The sequence below is a fragment of the Balaenoptera musculus genome, chromosome 15, assembly GCF_009873245.2.
Source record: "Balaenoptera musculus isolate JJ_BM4_2016_0621 chromosome 15, mBalMus1.pri.v3, whole genome shotgun sequence".
Classification (NCBI taxonomy): Eukaryota; Metazoa; Chordata; class Mammalia; order Artiodactyla; family Balaenopteridae; genus Balaenoptera; species Balaenoptera musculus.
In genome coordinates, this window is record NC_045799.1 from 6,035,591 (window position 1) to 6,056,614 (window position 21,024).

Here is a 21,024-nt window from a genome sequence, read left to right on the forward strand (position 1 = left end):
TTCTCTGTGCGTCATTTTTTCAGGGCAATTGTTGGTTCCAAGAGCATGGTTTGTGCAAAGCCCACCTGATTGGCAGCGGTAAACAGCCACCGCCCAGGGAGTTTTAGGAACAATAAAAGGAGGGAAGACAGGATGAGACTGGAGTGTCTCTGGGCTCAATGTGGTAATAATCATTTCTAAGAAAAACAACAAATTAAACATTTAAAGGAGCTTCCTGCTGCATGTTTTAAGATCTAGTTTGACTGGAATTACTTCAAAAGGCACACAATATAAACATTTCACAGAGTGTCTTTCCCGGCCTCCGTCCCACCCACCCATACTCCCCAGAAACACATACAAACACACACACACACACAAACAGAGCCACCGACAATCCAATGTCAAGACTGAAAGAGAACTTAAAAGTCATGTGGGCCAGTCCCCTCCCTGGAGTGACAGGGAAAAAGGCCAGGGTGGGGTGGTCGATCACAGGTGGGCAAGGGACTTGCCCCCCCCCAAAGAACACCTAGTTATGGGCAGGGATGAGGACAGATGCAGGCTGGCCGGACAGCAAATGTCTCCTCAGTGCCAGGCATGTGGCCGGCACTTTGCAATGATCAACTCCTTTACTCTGATCTGCCCCACAAGACAGATATCATTCTCACCCCTATTATACCAATGAGGAAACTGAGGCACAGAGAGGCCCAATAACCAAGCTAAGATGCACACTGGGACCGGGAACCATGCTCTTTCTTGCTATACACACTGTGGGAGGTGGACTAATGTCTCCCCAAGCTGTCCACGTCCCAAAGCCTGAAATCTGTGAATAAGTCACCCGACATGGCAAGAGGGACTTTGCAGGTGTGATTATGTTAAAGATCTTGGGGTGGGAAATGATCCTGGATTACCCCAGTGGACCCAAGGTGATCACAGGGGTCCTTGTAACAGGGAGGCAGGAAGGTCAGAGTCAGGAGAGATTAGACGATGGCTGGCTTTGAAAGTGGAACAACGGCCCACGAGGAAAGGAATGCAGAAAAAAGCTGGAAAAGGCAAGAAACAAGATTCTCCCCTATAACTACCAGAGGAACACACCTGCCAACACCTTGATTTTAGTCTAGTGAGACCCATTTCGGTCTTCTGACCTCCAGAACTGTAAGATACTAAACGTGTGTTGTTTCAAGCCACTAAGTTTGGGTAATTTGTTACAGCAGCAAGGAGAAACTAATACACACACCTCGGGACTCAGGCTCTGAAGGACACAGCGTTGCTATCTTGCTTCTGGTACTTTCCAGCTGCGGGACCTTGGACAAATTACCAGTTTCCTTGTCCATAAAATGAGTATAGGGAAAGGAGTTTGTCACCGGGTCGTGACAAACGTGTCACTGGGTCTTGTTCACGGTTGTCTCCCCAGTACTGAGAGGGGTGTCTGCACACAGTAGGTTCCCAATTAATCGATCTGAATGAATAGAAAGTCAAGAATCCCAGAATCTTGATGTTGAGGGAAACCAATACGAATCTGTAGGTACCTGAAATGTACCGTAGCCGCTGAGTTGATCTCCACCGTACCTCTAAGTCAAGTGGGATGTCCTTTTCAAGGACAGGACAAGCAAGGAGGCATTTCTGATCACATCCTCCTGAGAGGAACAATCACTGGATGGGAAGCACACGCCTTTGCTGCTCCAGCGTGCTCTGCTCTCTTGCCTTTGCCCCTTTGCACTTGCCACTTTTTCTGCCTGGGGTGCCTCTCCCCACTCCCAGCCTCTTTACCTGCAGCACACACCTGCTTCCTGGAGAGGGACTGAAAGTTTTCCCACAGGTAAGGACACCTCTGCAAAATTCCTGACCAGCTCCTCCATGCCTCCATTCTACCCCTTCCCTGGGGAACTGTCTTACAGGGATCTACAAAATGCAAGTGTTCATGGGTCCCCTGAGACCCAGGTGTGAGCCTCCAGGAAGAAAGGTAGGAGAGGGAGGGGGAGAGGATGGCTTGCTTACGGAGCATCCCTCTGTCCTTGGGCAGCGGGCCAAACAACTTGCACACGGGATCGCATTTCATCCTCCCAACCCACCGTGCAAGTCAATCTGATTGCGATGGTTGACCAATGCGAAAATGGGGTCAACAGGTCATGTTCACTCAGCTAGTAAGTGGTGGCCTGCACTTGAACCCAGCCCCCCAATCCCAGGCATGGGCTCTGTTCCTCAAGGCCACACTGCAGGGTGGGTTTAGTCCGTCCCTCACTCAGCATGAGAGAGTGATGAGGGTAGGGGGCGGGAGGAGGGGGCTGAGGGACATGGGGGCAGAGGAGACCTGAGAGGAAGGACTGTCCTGGTGAGCGTGTGTGTGTGTGTGTGTGTGTGTGTGTGTGTGTGTGTGTGTGAACATCACTGACTCTACTCAGCACCATTACATACCACGGAAACAATAGAAAATACACACAGTCCTGAGGTCGACTTCACTCATTCATCCATCTGTTTATTCTTTGCATCTTTTTTTTTTTTAATAATGTTTTATTTATTTATTTTTTAAATTTATTTTTGGCCGCATTGGGTCTTCTTTGCTGCGCGTGGGCTTTCTATTTGCGGCGAGCGGGGCTACTCTTCGTTGTGGGGCACGGGCTTCTCATTGCAGTGGCTTCTCTTGTTGCAGAGCACAGGCTCCAGGCGCACGGGCCCTAGAGCATGCGGGCTTCACTAGTTGCAGCGCATGATCTCAGTAGTTGTGGCACGCGGGCTTAGTAGTTGTAGCTCGCGGGCTCTAGAGCGCAGGCTCAGTAGTTGTGGCGCACGGGCTTAGTTGCTCCGTAGCATGTGGGATCTTCCCGGATCAGGGCTCGAACCCATGTCCCCTGCACTGGCAGGCGGATTCTTAACCACTGAGCCACCAGGGAAGTCCCCTATTCTTTGCATCTTTAATAATGGTTATAATTTGCGTGCTCCTGTCACCAGGCTGAGCACATAGCTCCCATTATCTCATCATATCCTCACATCCTATGACGTTGGGACTTTGGGATCCTCATTTTACCACTAAAGAAACTGAGGCTCAGAGTGACTGAAGACTCCCCCAAGGGCACACAGCTAGGAAATGCCCAAACCACATATTGAAGTCACCCGTGCTGGTCATCACCAGGCCCTGCAGCCTTCCAGGCGGGCTTACATCATCCCAGAGCCTGTGCTTGGAGCTGGGGTCCAGGGGCTGCCCCCAGGGACTTACAGCTTAGAGGGGACAACAGTCAGGGAGGGGCCAGGGATGCTGTTGGTGACATGATTACCCAGAACGGTGAACAGTTCTTGATAAAGTTCCAAACAGAACAAAATATATTTCCTTTCATTTTACACAGTAGATATATTCCTGGAAAAGCCAGTGGATATTAACACTATGCAAAAAATACTTTGTGTTTCAGTGACTTATGGAATGGGGTTCTAGACCTGGGTAATGATAAATGGTTCTTTGCCTACAGGAGTGGCTGGGGGGGTTGGGGTTCAAAAGCACGTGGGCAGCAGGACAGGTCTCCTTGGAGAGCTGCTCTGTCTTACAGGACATTTGGCATCCCTGGCCCTGGCCCACAAACGCCAGCTGCCCTTCAGCCATCGTGACAAGCAAAGATTTGTGCCCCCCAAAGTTGCCAATGTTCCCTGAGGGGAGGTATCATGGCTCTAGAACACAGTTGTCAAGAGTCCCTGTGGAACTGAGAAAAGAAAGAAAATCAGGCCATATGAAGTAGACCAAGCCGTATAGATGCCAGAGGGTCAGGCCATACAGATGCCGACGCCTTCTAGCTGTCCTTCCATGAGAGTGAGCCTTCTAAATTCCGAGGTCAGTTTTGTTCCTGCTCTGACATGTATGCTTAACAATCCCATCCTGGATGAAATGCCAGTGAGCTCAGGTGGTAACTGAAGAGCTGGCAACCCACTCCCACCCCCAAATTTTAACTGTTTAAACAAATTATTCTGGTCCACAAAATCCCAAATCAGGGACGCCTGGGGTATAATGGCAAGCACAGAGAATTTGTCGTCAGGAGAATTTGTTCAGCCCCGTTCTCCCATTAGCAAGGTAAGCAGCCTTGAACTGGCCTCTGAGCTTCTTGCTGCCTGTGTTTCTTCGCTAACAAAACAGCAGCTGCATTATGAAAGCTCATCGAGCGTGTTAGGCGCTGTGTGACTTGAGTTTCGGGTCTTAACTCCTTACCATCCTCACAGCAATCTAAGGTATGTTTGATTATCCCCATTACACAGGTGAGAAAATCGAGGCACAAAGAAGTTAAAACGAGCGAGTCGGGGAGCCCAACACAGGCACGTGTCCTCTGAGCCTGGGTCCTAATCTCCGGAGAACACATGGCCTTTGGAGAGAGCACAGTATCTGAGAATTAGCCACAATAACAGATATTATGATGTTTTTGCAAAGGCAGGAGGCTTATTGTTCCATTTAAGAGTTTTATGCAGAGCTTACTTACAGAATAAAGAGAGGAACTAAACCTTTTTCCAACCCAACTGGGAGGCTCACATATGCAGATGAGGGATGGAGCCGAAAGGACAATAGACTCCTGGGGGGCAGGCAGGCGGGGCCCGGTGTGACGGTGGCCCTGTGATGTCACCTCATCCCTCAGTCAGCTAAGGTTTGGGGGCACCCGTTTGGTGCCAGGCTAAGTAGTCAGGAGTCTAAGGAATCCGGAGGCCATGGCAAGCACTGTACCAGTTTTAGAAAGCTCACCCAAACGTGGGGACAGTAGAAGGGGGTGGGTAGAGGTATAGCGTGAAGATCAATAACGTGGCAGAGAAGTGATGGCACCCGGGGGCGGGGGTGGGAGTGGTGGAGGGGGGAGTGCAAACCCTAGTGCTCAACGTCAGGCCCCGAATGAAAGGGCAGACCCAGAGGTCCCCAAACGAGAACACCACTCATCCTACTTCCTGCCAGGGTCTCCTCTGAGACTCATGTGCCGACCACACCCTCGCCACGCCCACTCTCCCACGCCCCACCATGTAGGTTTTGTACCACAGAGAACACTCCTGCACCTTGCTTCTCAAAGCGTGGTCCACCTCCCCGCATCACTGCAACCTGGGAGAGGATCCTGGGCGCCGCCCCAGACGTACTGAACCGAACCCTCGATTTTAACAAGGTTCCCCGCTCGGCGCGAGTTCTCTTAAAGCCGAGGAGCACCGCTGGAGGGCATGTCAGCCACTGCTGAGCGCCAACTAGCTGCAAGGCCCTGGGTGAAGAAGGAAGGACAGGTCTAGGAGCAGAAAGTGAACAGATTTCAGGGAGCGGTAGGTGCTGGGAAGAAAAATTAAACTAGGTAGTCGGAGAGTGAGGGAGGCTTTTCTGAGATGATATTTGACCTTGGAATTGAACGTCAAGAAGGAGTCAACCAGTTTGGGGGCGAGCGGTTCCAGGCAGAGGGAACAGCACGACCAAGGTTCCGAAGCTGCGTGGGGCATGTGGTGTTGGGAGAACGGGGAGAGGGCCGGCGCTTCTGGTACCGAGGAGTGATGGGAAGATGCTGTGTGCGGGGCTGGCTGCCTCGCAGGGAAGCCTTGGCCGAACCCGCCAGCACCCCCAAATCTAAGCGAAAGCCTTGTTTTACAATCACTCGTGCAAGGATTTGAGCACGCCGCCTTTTACTGGCCTCATTTTATTTAATCTTGCAGGAGCCCCTGAGGCAAGTCCGCATTTTGCATGAGAAAAAGCAGAGGACGGGGTGGGGGGGGGCGCCCTAGATGGCTCAGCCCCACACACCTACATCTCCTTCGCTTTCTACCTGTTTCACCCTCCAATCTCCAAATTCAGGCCCAGGGTCCCAGTCCGAGCATGGCGCAGACGCTCCAACCAGGTTAAGGAAGAGCCTGGTTTCCCAAAGCTGAGCTTCTGTTTCCAAACATGTGAAAAATCCACGATTTGTATTTCATTTCCCTGAGAAAAAAACTTAAAAACCAGACCTTTCCGGAGGGCTGAAAATGTTCAAGAAAGGAAGATAAGAGAGAAAGATATGGGTTGCTGGTTCTTTGGCGCTTTGTAGCCTTCATAAAGTTTCAGATGATGGGTGGGTCAGGACATATTAAAATCACAAAAGAAGGGCATACTTAAAACTCTCAGCAAGGAGGGTTTTGTAAACTGCAGGTTATCTGAGCTTCCATCAGCATGCATAAGCAGCCTTTTTATCTGGTTTTACAGCTATACCTGGGCGAGCAGAATCCCCGCCCCACCTACACACCCCAGAGTTCCCAGCCAAGGCCTTCTTTTGTCGACTTGAAACAGTTTCCTTTCCCAGAGTGAAGGGAGGGAAACGGCAGGGTTGGAGCCAGAAGAAAATGCTGCCTTGGCCAGGGAATTACCCCCAAAAACAGTCAAGGGTGTGCACAATGCTAAAACCATAAAGATATGAAAGATTCAAACAACCAAAATGGCCATCAATAGGGGTTCAGTTTAAAAACTGTTAAAAATCCATACGCTGAAGTCTGCTGCAGCCATTGTACAATGACACTGAGGATTATATATTAATGTCCGTCCCCATGTGCTGTGAGGTTAACAAGCAGCAGGGCAAGTATGGCTTCATTTTTGTAAAACAAGCGTATAAATATAAATAGAATTCAGAATGTTGAACTAATTATAGCTCAACTTTGATTACACCCTTATTAAAATAAGTAATTCGCTTAAGTCTATTTTTAAATCTCACTACATTACTGCGAAGTTGGGGCCATTATTATCTCTACAGATGAGAAATCAGGCTTTGCCGTCATGAATATTCTGCCCAAGATCACCAAAAAGGATTAGAGCTTCTATTTACGTGTGTTATCTAAAAGTAAAAAAGTACATTTGCATTTCTTAATACTTTAATTTTTAAAATTGCTGGGGGGTTAAACCTCAGGAAACTGTAGGTATTTGGCTGTTATGACCTACAGAAATGGCAATTTCATATGTTTCAACCTAATACATGTATATAATTTATGAATGATTTATAACTTGTAGTAAATAATACAATTATAAATGAAAATAGTATGTGTTGCTAAATTGTGTACATATATTGGGGTAAATGGTCAAAAATAATGTCCCAAAGGAATGTACAGTATAGCAACTTTAGACACACTGCCTGGCTCTCTGGAAGGTGGGATCTGGAGCATGTCCACTGATGCGGTGGGGCAGAAGTTCTCTCACCAACTCTATTTCTGAGCCTTAACCAGAATGTTGGGTAGAGAGTTGGAAGGGCTTGAGGGGTTAACAATGGTATCTGGGAGACTTCAGCTTTGTAAACCCAGTTTTCTGTGGGTGTCCTGAAGTGATAATGATGATCATCGTCATCATAGTGATACTACCTGCCGTCTTTTGAGGGCCAACCAGGAACCAGGAACAGTCCTGAATATGTGTATTCTTTGCATCTTCCCAATGACCCTATGGGTAGGGTACTCTCATTATACCCGCATTCTATAAATGAGGAACACAGGGCCAAGGTCACCAGGTGGAGAATGGTGGAACCAAGACTGAAACCCACTTTGAGCTTGGCCACTGCACATACCTCCTGCGTACTGTCTCCCCTTGGGCTCGCCCCTCCTTCCATAATCAGCGTTACCAAGGAGACTGGATTATAGGGAACAGCATCACCATCAATTCTGAGCTTTCCACGCACTTCAGCCCTAGACTCTCTGAGGCCAGTGCCATGCAGTGTGCATTCCGCTCAGGTACCCGCCGTTTTGAGGCAGCTAAGAAGCAATTTTGGCTCAGCCTAAAATGAACTACAATGTAGACAATAAATCCCCTACTCCATCAATGAGCTATGGCCCAAATAAAATCCACATCAAGCTTAGACAAAGCCAAGTTCCCAAAAGTCATGTAAGAAAGCTTGTTTTATTATATAGGTGGGAAATTATCCTACTGATAGACATGTGAAGATCTCTCTGCAGGAAGGTTCATCCAAAATCCTCAGTAGTACCAAATAGATGAAAACAACCAAAACATTGTTGAATAAATGGTAAATCATCTATGCAACTTTTTTAAAGAACAAGGTAGAACTTTCTGTTCTCATTTGGCCCCTTCAGCAAGATATGCTATAAAGTGTGGGGAGGAGGGCCTGGGATGGGAGGTACAGAACTGCATAGTCTAGAATTGAGGACTGGGAGCCAGAATGCCTGACTTTGAATTCTAGCTTGACTGCTTACTGTGTGACCTTGCGCAAGTTATTTAACCTCTCTGTGCCTCACTTTCCTTATCTGTAAAATGTTGTGAGGATTATATGAGTTATTATATATAAAGGGCTTAGGAGAGTGTCTAAGTAGGGCATTTCATAAGGGATATAGAGGTATTAGACGGTATTATTATAAAGCAAGGGCACTCTGTGCTTGTACATTTTACCATCCCATGAACTGCTTTCCCAATCATTTTTTAGGAATTTAATAACAGCTTCAAGAGGAAAGCTACCATGTACATTTGCTGGTGTGTCATCCACAGGCATAGGACGGGTGTGTGCATGGCAAGGCCCTGGAACACAAGGCAGCTCAGATCTGGTCGCTATACTCCCTGGCTACGGGTCCTCATGCAGGTCAGTCTCCTCTTGGAGCTGCAGCATCCGCATCTGTAAAATGCTGATAATCATGGTGCCAAACCACATACGCCACGTCAAGCTCTCAGCACAGTGTCTGTGCATCTATGGTCTAAAGCATGTGAGTTGTCATCACTGCGTCTCACATTCTCAACAACTTTGTAAGCCATGCCCACTAGCCTCATCAATGCTCCTTTTCCTCATCTGCAGAATCATCTTTGCTTGTGATCTTTGGAACCCTTGCTCTGCCACTTAAAAGCTGTGTGACCTTGGACAGGTTACTAAATGCCTCTGAGCATCAGTTTGTTTATCTTTTAAACTGGAGATAATGAGGGTACCTATCCTTGAAATGGCTGGAAGGATTAAGTGATATAATGGATGTAAGTGTTGAGTGCCATACCTGGAATATAATACAATGGTGGGCGTTATTACTACTTCTAATCTTCATGAGCTGGGTCCACCACATAGGGGACTCATTATAATGGGCCCCATTATTCAACCCGAGGAAGCTGAGATCAGAGAGGTTAAATACATGCTTAGATCACACAGGTAACAAGCAGGAAATGTCTTGTTAACCTCTCACTGGTTCTTGTGTTTTTGCCATGTTTTCCCACCTACTATGTGGTTCCAAGGTACCTTATAAACTTTGGTGTTGGCACCTGGTGGGTACGAATTAGCTCTGTTCATCGGATGTGGGGAGAGATGAAATGCCTTTAGAACCTGGCAAGCCCAAGTTTGAATCCTGACTGTGCCAAACTGAAAACTCCCACTAGAATGTAAGTTCCACGTAGGACTTGACCTTGGCTGTCTTCTTGCTGGTTCTCTCCCCAGGAATCACCTTGTCTCCCCAAGAATCACCCAGTCTGGGTTCTAAATCAATGCATTAAAGAAGAACTAGGTATGGTCAGAATTACTCTGGGACATCCCATCAATCATGTACACAATCCTGTAAAGAGGGTTTGTGTATACAAGCCCTTCCGGGATAGGGTAGGGATAATGGGTGGGAATGAAATGGATCCCCCTCCATGTGAATGCAGGGTGGATAAGGCATTGGAATGGTGACAGCAGCCTCTGAAGAGTACACATACGTATGCAAAACATGCAGCCAAGGATTTCTTTCTTCTTCAGTGCCTATGTAGTTAAGTTGGCTGAAGTTAAATGCACATTTGATGGGAGTCTGCTATAGTGTTAAAACGTTGGTGCAAACAGGAAGATAAGGGGGCAGAGACAGTGACACAAACACTAAGATAGAGATCATTTCATATGTGCATATTTCTCAAATTACCTGAGGAGGATAATAGGCCCTATGAAAGTCTGCACCCAGTATTTCCCTCCCGAGAATCTCGCAAACATTTCCTCCAACCATCAAGTTCTGCAAGGTTCAGCCCTGAGTCTGGGCTTCAGGCCCAGCTCTGGCAGGAAACCCCACGGGGCCCAGCAGCCTCCTCTATGACTCAAGTGGATGGCAACGGGGTTTGGGGCTCTGTGGTGACGAGCACACCCCACTGTCCACAACAGGCCAGCAGGAAGGCTGGCCAGCTACTGCCCCATCTCCTGATATCTGGAGAGAAGCTGGAAATCCTGATAAAGCTCTTGATTTCAAATGTTGGTAACTAATTTGGATTTTTTTTTTTTAGTTGTATGAGCCAAACAGAACACTTTTGGTCCAAATCTGACCTGCAGTCCTCCAGCCTGCAATGCCTAGGTTACAATTTGGAAAGTGATTTGTCATACCAACTTTTTAGGGCTCTCTGTTTCATGGGACCAAGCGGCCAAGTTTCCTGGTCACTTTCAACGGTTTCTTTCGAGAGCCTTAATTACCTTTCAAGATTCACTAAAATTGGGAACCAAAGGGGGAGAAATGTTTTAAGAACTTTTCACAGAGTTCCATGTCAATATAGCTGGTAATCAAGAAGATTCCAAGTCCATCACCAAGGGGGGAAAGTGCAGGGGGAGGGTGGTGGTGTTGGGATGAATTGGGAGATTGGGGTTGACATATATATACTAATATATATAATAACTAATAAGAGCCTGCTGCATAAAAAATAAATAAAATAAAATTCAAAAATTCAAAAAAAAAAGAATATTCCAAGTCAATTTGAAAGAAATCCACAGATATGGAGATTAGCTAAAAACCCAAAGGTCAGTCCAGTCTCCTGCAAAGAAAAACAAAGAAGCCGGGGGGATGGGGAAAGGAAATACCAGAAGGAAAAATACACACGTTAACAATATGTGAGGAGGTAAAGTTATGGGAAGGGCTGCCTGGTAACCTGTTATGAACAGAATAAGATATCTGACTTTTCTTCCCAAGAAATAAACTGAGAAAATGCGAGACACAGAAACAACTGGAATTTTCTAATTACATGCTCATTATTACGTTAATGTTAATCGTTTTGTCTACTCCACTACACCCCTTCTGGAATCTGAGCCCCACTTCTCTCTTTTTGTTTTTGGCCACACTGCACGCCTGTGGGATCTTACTTCCCCCGACCAGGGATCAAACCCACACCCCCTGCACTGGAAGCATGGAGTCTTAACCCCTGGACCACCAGGGAAGTCCCCGAACCCCACTTCTTCTCGTCAATGCTCCTCCCTCCTGGACCACATGGTTTCCATGAGGGTCCCTGGTTTCCAGGTGAGTCAATCCCTTAGCCTAGGGGTGGTCACCTGACCAGAGCTGAGCCAATGGGAGCCTTCCCTGGGCTTCAGGCCCCACAGAGTCACTGACGGACGAGGCAGAGCTTCAAGGCCATCCTTTCTCCAGATGAGAAAGGTCCACTGTGCACGAGCTGCCCGTTTTTCCTGACGGGAGGACATCGCTGACCCATGCTTGATCGCAGGCCACCTCAGAGGCCCAGCAGCACCGCAGTTCTTGGTTATTTGGCCCCTCCATGGATCTGGGCAGCCAATGAATGATCACTTTGTTTAAGTTATTTTGATCTGGGTTGCAGTCACGTGTCATCACTGTCTTTCACCAGAAGAGTGCTGACGTGTAGACACTGTGTAGACTACTGTCACGTAAAGCTATGACGTGGGCACTTGCATTGTGTGCTAAGCTACCCAGGAGCTTCCAAATTACCCAGGGAAACAAACTGCCTCCTCATCATGGTACCAAATTCCTACTAGCAAAATCCACCTTTCCAGGCTTAACCCAGCTACCCAGCAATGCACGATATTCTCCTTTCATAAACACACCCTTCAAAACAGTGCTATCCTTCATCTCATCCTCCCTTCCTTATACCTCAAAGTGCCTTTTTAAAGCAAGCGATATTTGGCAGCTTTAGCAAAGCAAAGAAAAAAGGTTGGCTGCCATAAGTGAAGAATGTAAATTTTTATTTAGCCCCAAAATTCCTTGAGGAAAAAAAAAAAGAGAGAGAAACAATTGGCAGGTTGTTAGGGGGACAAAAGTCGGGGGTGGTGGAGAATGGGGATATTTGTTTGTTTTTAAGTGAAACTTCCAGTTATATTGTAGGAAGGCTTAAGGACTTGTCTGTTTAGGCAATCATTTATTTCTAAAGCACACTTCCTGTGTCCACAGAGAACTCTGGAGTCCCCAACCATCTAGGTCACTTTTTTTCCCCCATAAATTCGCAGTACTTAGAAAACTGGAAACTTGAGAGAAATCAACTTCTTTTGATAAGCCATTGCAATATGAATATTGTCACCATGGAAAAGAAACTAAATTTCATTCTAGATTTTATTTTTGAGGTAACAGTGCTTTGGACAGAATGCTTTTTTTCCCTTAAGAAAACCACATATTTTGAAAAGACGTGTGTTTTTTTGTTTATTTATTTTCTATACCAAAAAATTCTGCTCCAAAGGTATTTAAATTGATATGACATTCTATTTTGCCTTCTTGCATCAAATGCAAGATTATGTCATGGGTCCTCTACAGACCCATGACAATGACAGGTTAAGAAAAGAGTTGTCAAGAAGGAAGAAAGGTAACTTCACAGTGAAGAAACCTGGCAAACATGACCTGGGTCAGGTGATCGAGTTTACCATCAGCAGTAAGTCATATTGATAGTATGTACCCTTGATGTGATGTGATGAGAAGCGCACTTTACCACTGGGGTCTTCCTCCCTAAAACCTATCCCCGCAGCTATAACATAGATAAATCCCAAGTGAGGGGCATTCTACAAAATCCATGGCCAGCACTCTTCAAAACCGTCAAGGTCATCAAAACCAAAGAAAGTCTGAGAACCTGAACCAGCCGAGAGGAGCCTAAGGAGACACAAGGACTGAATGTCATATAGTGTCCTGGGTGGGATCCTGGACCAGAAGAAGGACACTACGGAAAAACTAAACAAATCTGTATAAAGTATGGACTTTACTTAATAATAATGTATCAATAGTAGCTCATTAATTACAACAAATATACAATGTATATACAATTAATATTCAAAATGTTAACTAACATGTTAACCAAAGGGGAAACTGGGTGTGGGATATATGGAAATTCTCTGCACCATCTTTGCAATTTTTCCGTAAATCTAAAACTATTCTAAAATAAATTTTTTTAAAAAAATAAGTAAATATTGTAATCTTGTCTGATATGCTTTTCACTTCTTAGAAGAAAAAAATATTTAAAAAGTTGATTTAAAACGCCAAATGTTCTATGTTGAACTTAAGACTTAATTTAGATCATATTTCTTTCTTTTTTTTTTTTTTAATTTGGCCACACTGTGCAGCATGCAGGATCTTAGCTCCCCGACCAGGGATCGAACCTGTGCCCCCCTGCAGTGGAAGCATGGACTCTTAACCACTAGATCGCCAGGCCAGTCCCTAGACTGTATTTCTAAATTTCCAGAATCAACCATATTTTAGTTTTTCATTAATAATTCTTATCATTCATCCAGGTTTTAATTTAAACCATTGGTAAGGCTAAATCTATGATCTTTAATTTTTCCTATTTAAAAAGTTATACCTGACATGGCAACTATTAAAACATGTGTTCTCTACATGGGCCACCCATTCAGACACACTGCCTCTTGAGTGGTTATGATGCAATATCAAAATCATGCAAAGCCAAATGACCTTTCACTCAATTAAAGATTTCTGGGAACTTTATCTTCCCCTAATCTCCCTCCTCCTTCCCACCATTTACCAATATATTCAACACCTTCTTCAGAAATTTAAAAAACATTTAGCTATTCTTTTTTAACTGAAGTTGGAAATAATTATTATTATCATTGAAGTCTATACACTAATTGATGATTTAGAAAGAGGCCAACTCTAAAAAATTTAGTTTGGATTTTCATTGCTAAACCGAGGAAATTCTAATGTTCTACTGATAATCTAATGGAAGTCCAATAAAATGTTTGTTAAACATATAAGATAATAAATAAATACTGACCTGTTTAAAAAAAAAAAAAAGTTATACCTGGGCTTCCCTGGTGGCACAGTGGTTAAGAATCCGCCTGCCAATGCAGGGGACACGGGTTCGAGCCCTTGTCAGGGAAGATCCCACATGCCACGGAGCAACAAAGCCCATGCTCTACAACTACTGAGCCTGTGCTCTAGAGCCCGCGAGCCACAACTGCTGAGCCTGCCCTCTAGAGCCCACGAGCCACAGCTACTGAGCCCACATGCCACAACTACTGAAGCCCACGTGCCTAGAGCCCATGCTCCGCAACAAGAGAGGCCACTGCAATGAGAAGCCCGCTCAACGCAACGAAGAGTAGCCCCCGCCTGCCGCAACTAGAGAAGCCCGCGTGCACCAACAAAGACCCAATGCAGCCAAAAATAAATAAATAAAATAATTAAATTTTAAAAAGATAAAAAAGTTACGCCTGCTGTTTTGGTTACTAATCCATCGTCTTCTTAATCCAAGGATAGAAATGAAGGAAGAGAAGTGGACTCAGTGAGGACCAGCCCCTCTTTGGAGATGCTTTGCTGTGAAGGGAGCAGAAAATGCCCCAGCGACAGAGACAAACCTGTGGTGAAGGGCGGTGGCTCCTTTAAAGAGGGTGAGACCAGGCACGTTTGAAGGTCTATGCAGAGGTTCTCAACCTGGGTGCTTCTGCCCTCCTCGCCAGAGAACACGTGGCACTGTCTGCAGACGTTTTTGTTTTGTCACACTTGAGTGGGGAGCAGTACTGGCATCTCGTACGTAGAGGTCAGATCCCATTAACATCCTACTATTTATAGGTCAGTCCCCCCAACAGAGAATTAATCCACATGTCACTAGTACAGAGGCTGAGAAACCATGGTCTACAGGAGCGACACAGGATGGGTGTGGAGGTGCAGGGGAGCAAACATGATGCCAGAGTCGAAGGCAGAGGCCACAGGAGTGAAGTCCTCCAAAAAGGCGATACACACCAGGACACCAATATGGGAGTCTGCCTGAGACAGGAGCAGGACACCGCTTCCACTGTGGCAGGAAGGAAGGTGACCGTGACCTTCTTCTCAGAGAATCGGCTTCCATTATTCCTATCGGGTGGACACAGGTCATGTGTCCTGTCTCCTGGCCACAGCTGATTGGATTTAGGGTGGACCCTCGCCCAAGCCAGCCCAGTCGGATGCTCTCTCCTGGGAATCGGAGGGGAGCATGGGCTTCCAGTGACCTCTGAGTGGCTGCCAAGAGGCTGCAAGAGCGGCTGCCATGTCCTGCAGTGAGCATAGAAAAGTAAAGCATCAGATGCAGAGCAGGAGGAGACTGAAGTCAACGCCCAAGGAGAACCAGAGATCGCAGAGAGGGATGCCACGTTGATTCTTAGCGGATTTCTGATTTCTTCTTCCCATCCTCACAAAGTCAGGCCTCACTGTGATCCTTTTGTTTACAACCAAATTATCCATATCTAGACCCATGTTCATTGTTTAAAGTTTGGGAAAGGGAATTCCCTGGTGTTCCAGTGGTTAGGACTCTGCACTTTCACTGCTGAGGGCGCAGGTTCCATCCCTGGTCAGGGAACTAAGATCCCGCAAGCCACGCGGTGTGGCCAAATTAAAAACAAAATTTTAAAGAAGTCTGGGGAAGACTGGAAAACATAAAGAGATTTTTTTTATTTTAAAGTACAAGCAGTTGCATGGACAGCTATCAGGTAGGTAGCGACCAATAGCAGTGTCATTTTTGCCTGCCCAATATCCATTTTGCTTGAAGTATCTACAGTAATAGGATGTAAACCTGAAGTTGATGGTGGGTGTTTTATCTCCTGGAAGGGATAATCTGCCTTAGAATGAAGTCAAGAGAGGAAAGCCAAATTGAGAGATAGAGAATGATTGCTTATGGTATCTTTTAGATCCTGGATCCAGCTGTACCTGAAGCCACTGGCCTTTTCAATGATATGAGCCAATAAATTCCCTCTTTTATCTGAGCCAGTTCGCATAGGGTTTCCATTCATCCGCAATTAAATAAGCTTCAAGAAGCTTCTTGGGTCAGGAACCTGTGCCGAAGGATCATGAAACAGTGCTCCTTTTCAACCCTAAGCCAGGAAGAAAGACTATGGAGTGCTGGCTGGAAACCTCTGGCACCTGCCTCCTTTTTTCAATTTATCTGAGGAAAAAACACATTCAGAGTTTTGCACTCCAAGGATTAAGGAGGGGGCCAAGAGGAGAGATGAGGGGGAAGACAGAACCTTCCCTCTGAATAAGAACAGGGACATTGTTGACACCAGAAAGGCCAGGCCAAAAAGGAGGGCCATGTTGACAGTGGCTTAACCACCCGCCGGTGTCAAGAGCTGGAGACAGCGCCAGGCAGGTGGACGCGGAGCCCGCAGGTGGGCTTGGGGTGGAGTCTGGACTTGAACCCAGCCAGCTTGGAACTCATTTTCTTTTGGCCTGCTGTAACTTCCTGTTTCCCCAGGGAAGAAGGCACTTTGTTAAAGACAAGCCTCTCCCGGCTTAGCAGACAGCAAGAATTTCTCACAAAACACTATTTTGCCGCATTCAGTGTAGATGAATCAGACGCCAACGGATCCAATTTATTTTATACAAAACAGAGTCTGTGATGATGGGAAGGTCCTCACAAGGCCGGTGGGTTTTATTAAGAGCAGAAGACTAAATTAATCATTCCAAGATGTTAACTGGGAAGCACACCCAGTTTCCCTTGTCGAGACTGGGCTGGTGCTGGGTTGGCTGTGGGCCTCTCATCCAGGAACGTTTCCTTGCAACGAGGTCTTGGAAATGTTTTATCTCTTTATCCTCAAGGCCCACTTGGGTGCTGGAAATGTCAGTCTGCCATAAGCTCGGCTTCCTGTCTTTACCAACTAACTCATCTCAAATCCAGGGCTCTTACAAGGAAACGTATTCTTATTTCTAAAATTTCCAACCTGCACTCTATACCAATTTTGGGCCAGGTCTGTGGATATCACCCAACCTTCAAGCTATGGCCCCATTGCACTCTAAGTAGGAGAACAACCAGGAAAAACAAGCTGAATGCTTTCTCAAGGTCCCATCTAGGTCCAGGGGGATTCAGAATTCCCCCATGTGTTTCTGGGGAACTGGCGAGGCCCTGCAACGAGGGTGCTCGTTTGGCCGGAGAGTGCTGTGAGAGTGTTTCCTGCTGTGAATGGGAATTTAAGCATGACCATCCTGACGTAAGTAAAGAAACAACTGTGAAAGGAGAGGGATACTTGGAACTTTTGTAGGCAGCATTCAAATCTGTCTCCAGATTATCCCTCTAACTCTGTGGCTCTCAACAGGGGATATTTCTATTCGCATCTCCACCCTCTAAGATGTCTTTTGGTTGTCATAAGCTGCAGAGAGGCATCTAGTGTGTAGAGGCCAGGGACGCTGCCAACCATCCTACAATGCACAGGACGGCCCCACCACAAGGGATTACCTTGCCCCAAAAGTCAATATGGCCATGACTGAGAAACCTGCTCTAGCCACATGCCTGGATCTTAGAGAGAGGAAGGCCCTGGGATAAAACCCAAAAAGCTATTTCTCTAAACCCTGCAGAATAACAAGCCCTGAGCAGCACCAAGAAAGCGTAACACAGGGAAAGGAATTCTCACTGGCTGGCTCATGGCCTCGCATAACCAAAGACTTTGGTAAGATTGTTCAGGGGACACCACCGGTGTGTTAATCAGGAATGTTTCAGGATGCAATTAAGAGAATACATGTCATCATAGACCTAAATGATGAGGCTTCTTCATCCATTATGGGAACTCCAGAGACAGATGGTAGTTTCACAGATCCACAATGTCAGGCTTTTTCCGTGATTCTCTGGGCTTTCCACTCCTGAACACAGACAGCTGCCTCACCTCTCTGAGCCTCTGTCAACAACTTGTGCCAGAAGTAACGGTGCACCAGTTCCAAGCTTAATCTCAAGAGACTTTGGGCTCTTCTACTCCATTTCTTGGTCCACTGTGTCTTCCCTGAGGGCAAGCCCAGGCTAGCCTGCTGGAGGATGGGAGCCCATAACGAACAGAGCAGGACCTCTCAGCCTAGAGCCAACCAACCCTGCGACCTGCAGGCAACCCTGGAATACATGAGGGAGCCCACATGAGACCAGAAGAATTACCCAGATGAGTCCAGCTTAAATTGCCAACTCACAGAATCATGAACTAAATACATGGTTACTGTCTTAAGCCATTAAGTTTCGGGTGGCTTGTGATGAGGCAAAAATTACCTGATACATAGAATGACTCCTCCCATCTCTCAGCGCTTGTGGCACAGCTGGGGCTGACCCTCAGGCCCCAGCACAGAGTCACGTTGGCCAATTGGAGTGAAAGACAGGACTTTGGCTGCAACTATCAAGAAAGAGGTGCTGGAGTGTAAAATGGTAGACCATGAGCCCAAGTTGCCTAGGACTATATGGTACCATACAGAAGAGACTATATGAAATGAAGCCATCACAGAGGAAAGCAGAACTAAGAGACAAAGAGAGATTCCTGGCTTTATCTGAGTTCTTTAATCCAGCAGTGCCTAAAGCCAGAGGACCCTGGTCTTGTCAGTTACCGCCACTTGCAACCAAACAATTCCTGATTCACACACGTGGGCAAGTGATTTCTACCACCTGAGTCTCAGTAAATTAGGAATAAGAATAGAACCTATACCTCATAGGGTTGCCATGAGAGTTTCATGAGACGCAACATGGGAAACGCCTAGTGGATAGGAAGTACTGAAAAGACAGTCACTATCTTTACACACTGTCATTCCTATCGATTATAATCTGAATGGAAACAGAGACATCAGAATTGAAATGCATTACCCAGATTTCAATGGAAAGACTTCCCTCTGGGCTGTTGCCTGGACCAGTCCTTGACAAAACCAGCCCTATCCTCAGAGAGGAGGTGGGGCAGGTAGACTGGAGCCTCTTAACATTGATCTTGACTCTCTGATATCTTAACATTGTAAGTTGAAACGACTGGTGTAGATAAGGTACAAGACCCACGAGTGGTAAAGTGTATTTTCTCCAGGTGCACGATCTTCCAACAACACTCTGATTCAGTGGCTCTCAAATGTTTGAGTCCTCCACAAAATTGTGACCTAGTGCACATAAACTAAAAGAAAAGTTTAACAAACAGTATTTCCCTTACTGTGAGAGAGGTACCCCGATCCTGATATTTTCTATTCTATTCCTTTTTTAAATTCAATTTTTTAAAATATGGAATGCTTTACAAATTTGCGTGTCCTCCTTACACAGGGGCCATGCTAATGTTCTCTGTGTCGTGCCAATTTTATTTTATTTTATTTTTATTTTTTTCTATGTTTTGGCCACGCTGCACAGCATGCAGGATCTTAGTTCCCTGACCAAGGATCAAACCCACGTGCCCTGCAGTGGAAGCGCGGTGTCTTAACCACTGGACCGCCTGGGAAGTCCCGTGCCAATTGTAGTATGTGTGCTGCCAAAGCGAGCTCTCTATTCCTGTTTTTAAAATTGCTTGTCACAAACAACTAAATAGATTCCACGAGCCGTGATGGGTCATGACGCGTTTGAAAACACTGCTCTCATCCGCAGAGATCTCATCCGCGACAACAAGCTGGGTCCAGAGACCACAGAAAGAACTGTCTTGAGCTCTGTATGGGGAAGTGGCATCCCCTGATCCTGGAATGTTCTTCTGGCAGCAAGGGATTCAACGTATTGGGTAGAAAATGGCAAATAAATATCAGCAGGAAAACTTTTTCCCATCAGCCCAAGGTACCGCCTCCAATATGGACAAAAGACTTCTACTTTTAGAACACGGGTAATTAGCTGGAACAAAAAGACGAAATCCACTCTGTGCAAAAGAGCCTTTCTAGTAGCCAATTAGTAAACCAAGGCTCCCCGCCTTTGCCCAGCAGATGGTGGAACCAGTAGAGAACAATGATGAGAACATCGGCTCTGGAAACAGATGGACCGTGGGTTTGAATGCCTTCCTACCTGGTGCTACCTGTGTGATCTGGGGCTAGTTTCATAACCCCCAGCAGCCTAAAATGAGGATAATAATTGTTCCTACCTCTAGAGTTGGTGAGAGGATTAAGTAAGGTAATAAAGAGCTTAAGCTCAGTGCCTGGCATATAATAGGCACTCAGTGATATAAAGTACACACACACACACACACACCCACACACACACACACAATGATTTCCTCTCTGTAATGTCTCTGTTTAGAGAGTCTATCATTTTGTAACAAGACAAGGTGTAAATAAAGAAATGAGTGTATTTCTTTCTTGAGATTGTGTCTATGAGTTAGAGATGATGAAGAAATGGAAGGAAATTATGACTGTGTTACCCTGACCCTCCTTCGGGGTTCGCCCCTCATGTGTCTGATGCACTAACGCAGTGGAGCTCTGTTTTTCCCGCCAGAGTCCCACAGGCGTCAGGGTTCTGTTGTTGTTAATGTGGAAGAAACATGGTTTGCTGGAAAGAGGCAGTTACAGGTGGGGAAAGGCTGCCCATCTGGGGCATCTCTCCCTGTACAGTGTCCCCACCGGCTGAGCTCAATGCCCCATCATTCCACCCCTGAGACCACCTGACTCTCCTCACCAACCTCTGGGCTCCCACTTTTGTCCATTTCAACACAGCAGCCAGAGAGGTCTTCTAAACCCTAAATCAGATCATGGCACGCCCAAAGCACTTTAGATAAAAATCCAATTTCGTCCTGGGGCCTAGTGGGCCCCGCAAGTGGGGTCTGGTCCCTGCAGCCCTTTCCAGGCTCAAGTCCTTGCTCTCTCCCTGGAAGCAGCCTTCATTCTGTTCCCCTAACAAGCCAAGCTTGTTCCTTCCTTGTGGCCTCTGCCTCTGCCGTTCTGGCAGCCTGGAGGCTCATCCTGAGGATCATTCCCCAGCTCTCTCTGGCCACATAGATCTGAGCTCAGGTGTCACCTCCTCAGAGAAGCCCTCCCTGACTACCCCATTTAAGAGTACCCTCCCCACCCTCATGCCCCCAACACAGTGTCCATTGTATTGTCCTGTGGCACTGATCGGGGTCTGAAACTGCCTTGTTTATTCATGTATTTAGTGTCTGTCTCTAAGAATGGAGATTCCACAGAGCAGGGACCCAGAATCCCAGAGCCCAGAAGAGTACTGGGAACGTAGCAACTTTGTTGAATGAATGAATAAATGAAGATCTGAACTTGGCCCCGCCTTTT

General features: G+C 46.4%; 1 pseudogene; it reads right to left on the reverse strand.

The window, feature by feature from the left end:
• Window positions 1–19,051: 19,051 nt before the first annotated feature.
• LOC118882154 lies at window positions 19,052–19,150 on the reverse strand (annotated as a pseudogene).
• Between the last annotated feature and the right edge of the window lie 1,874 nt (window positions 19,151–21,024).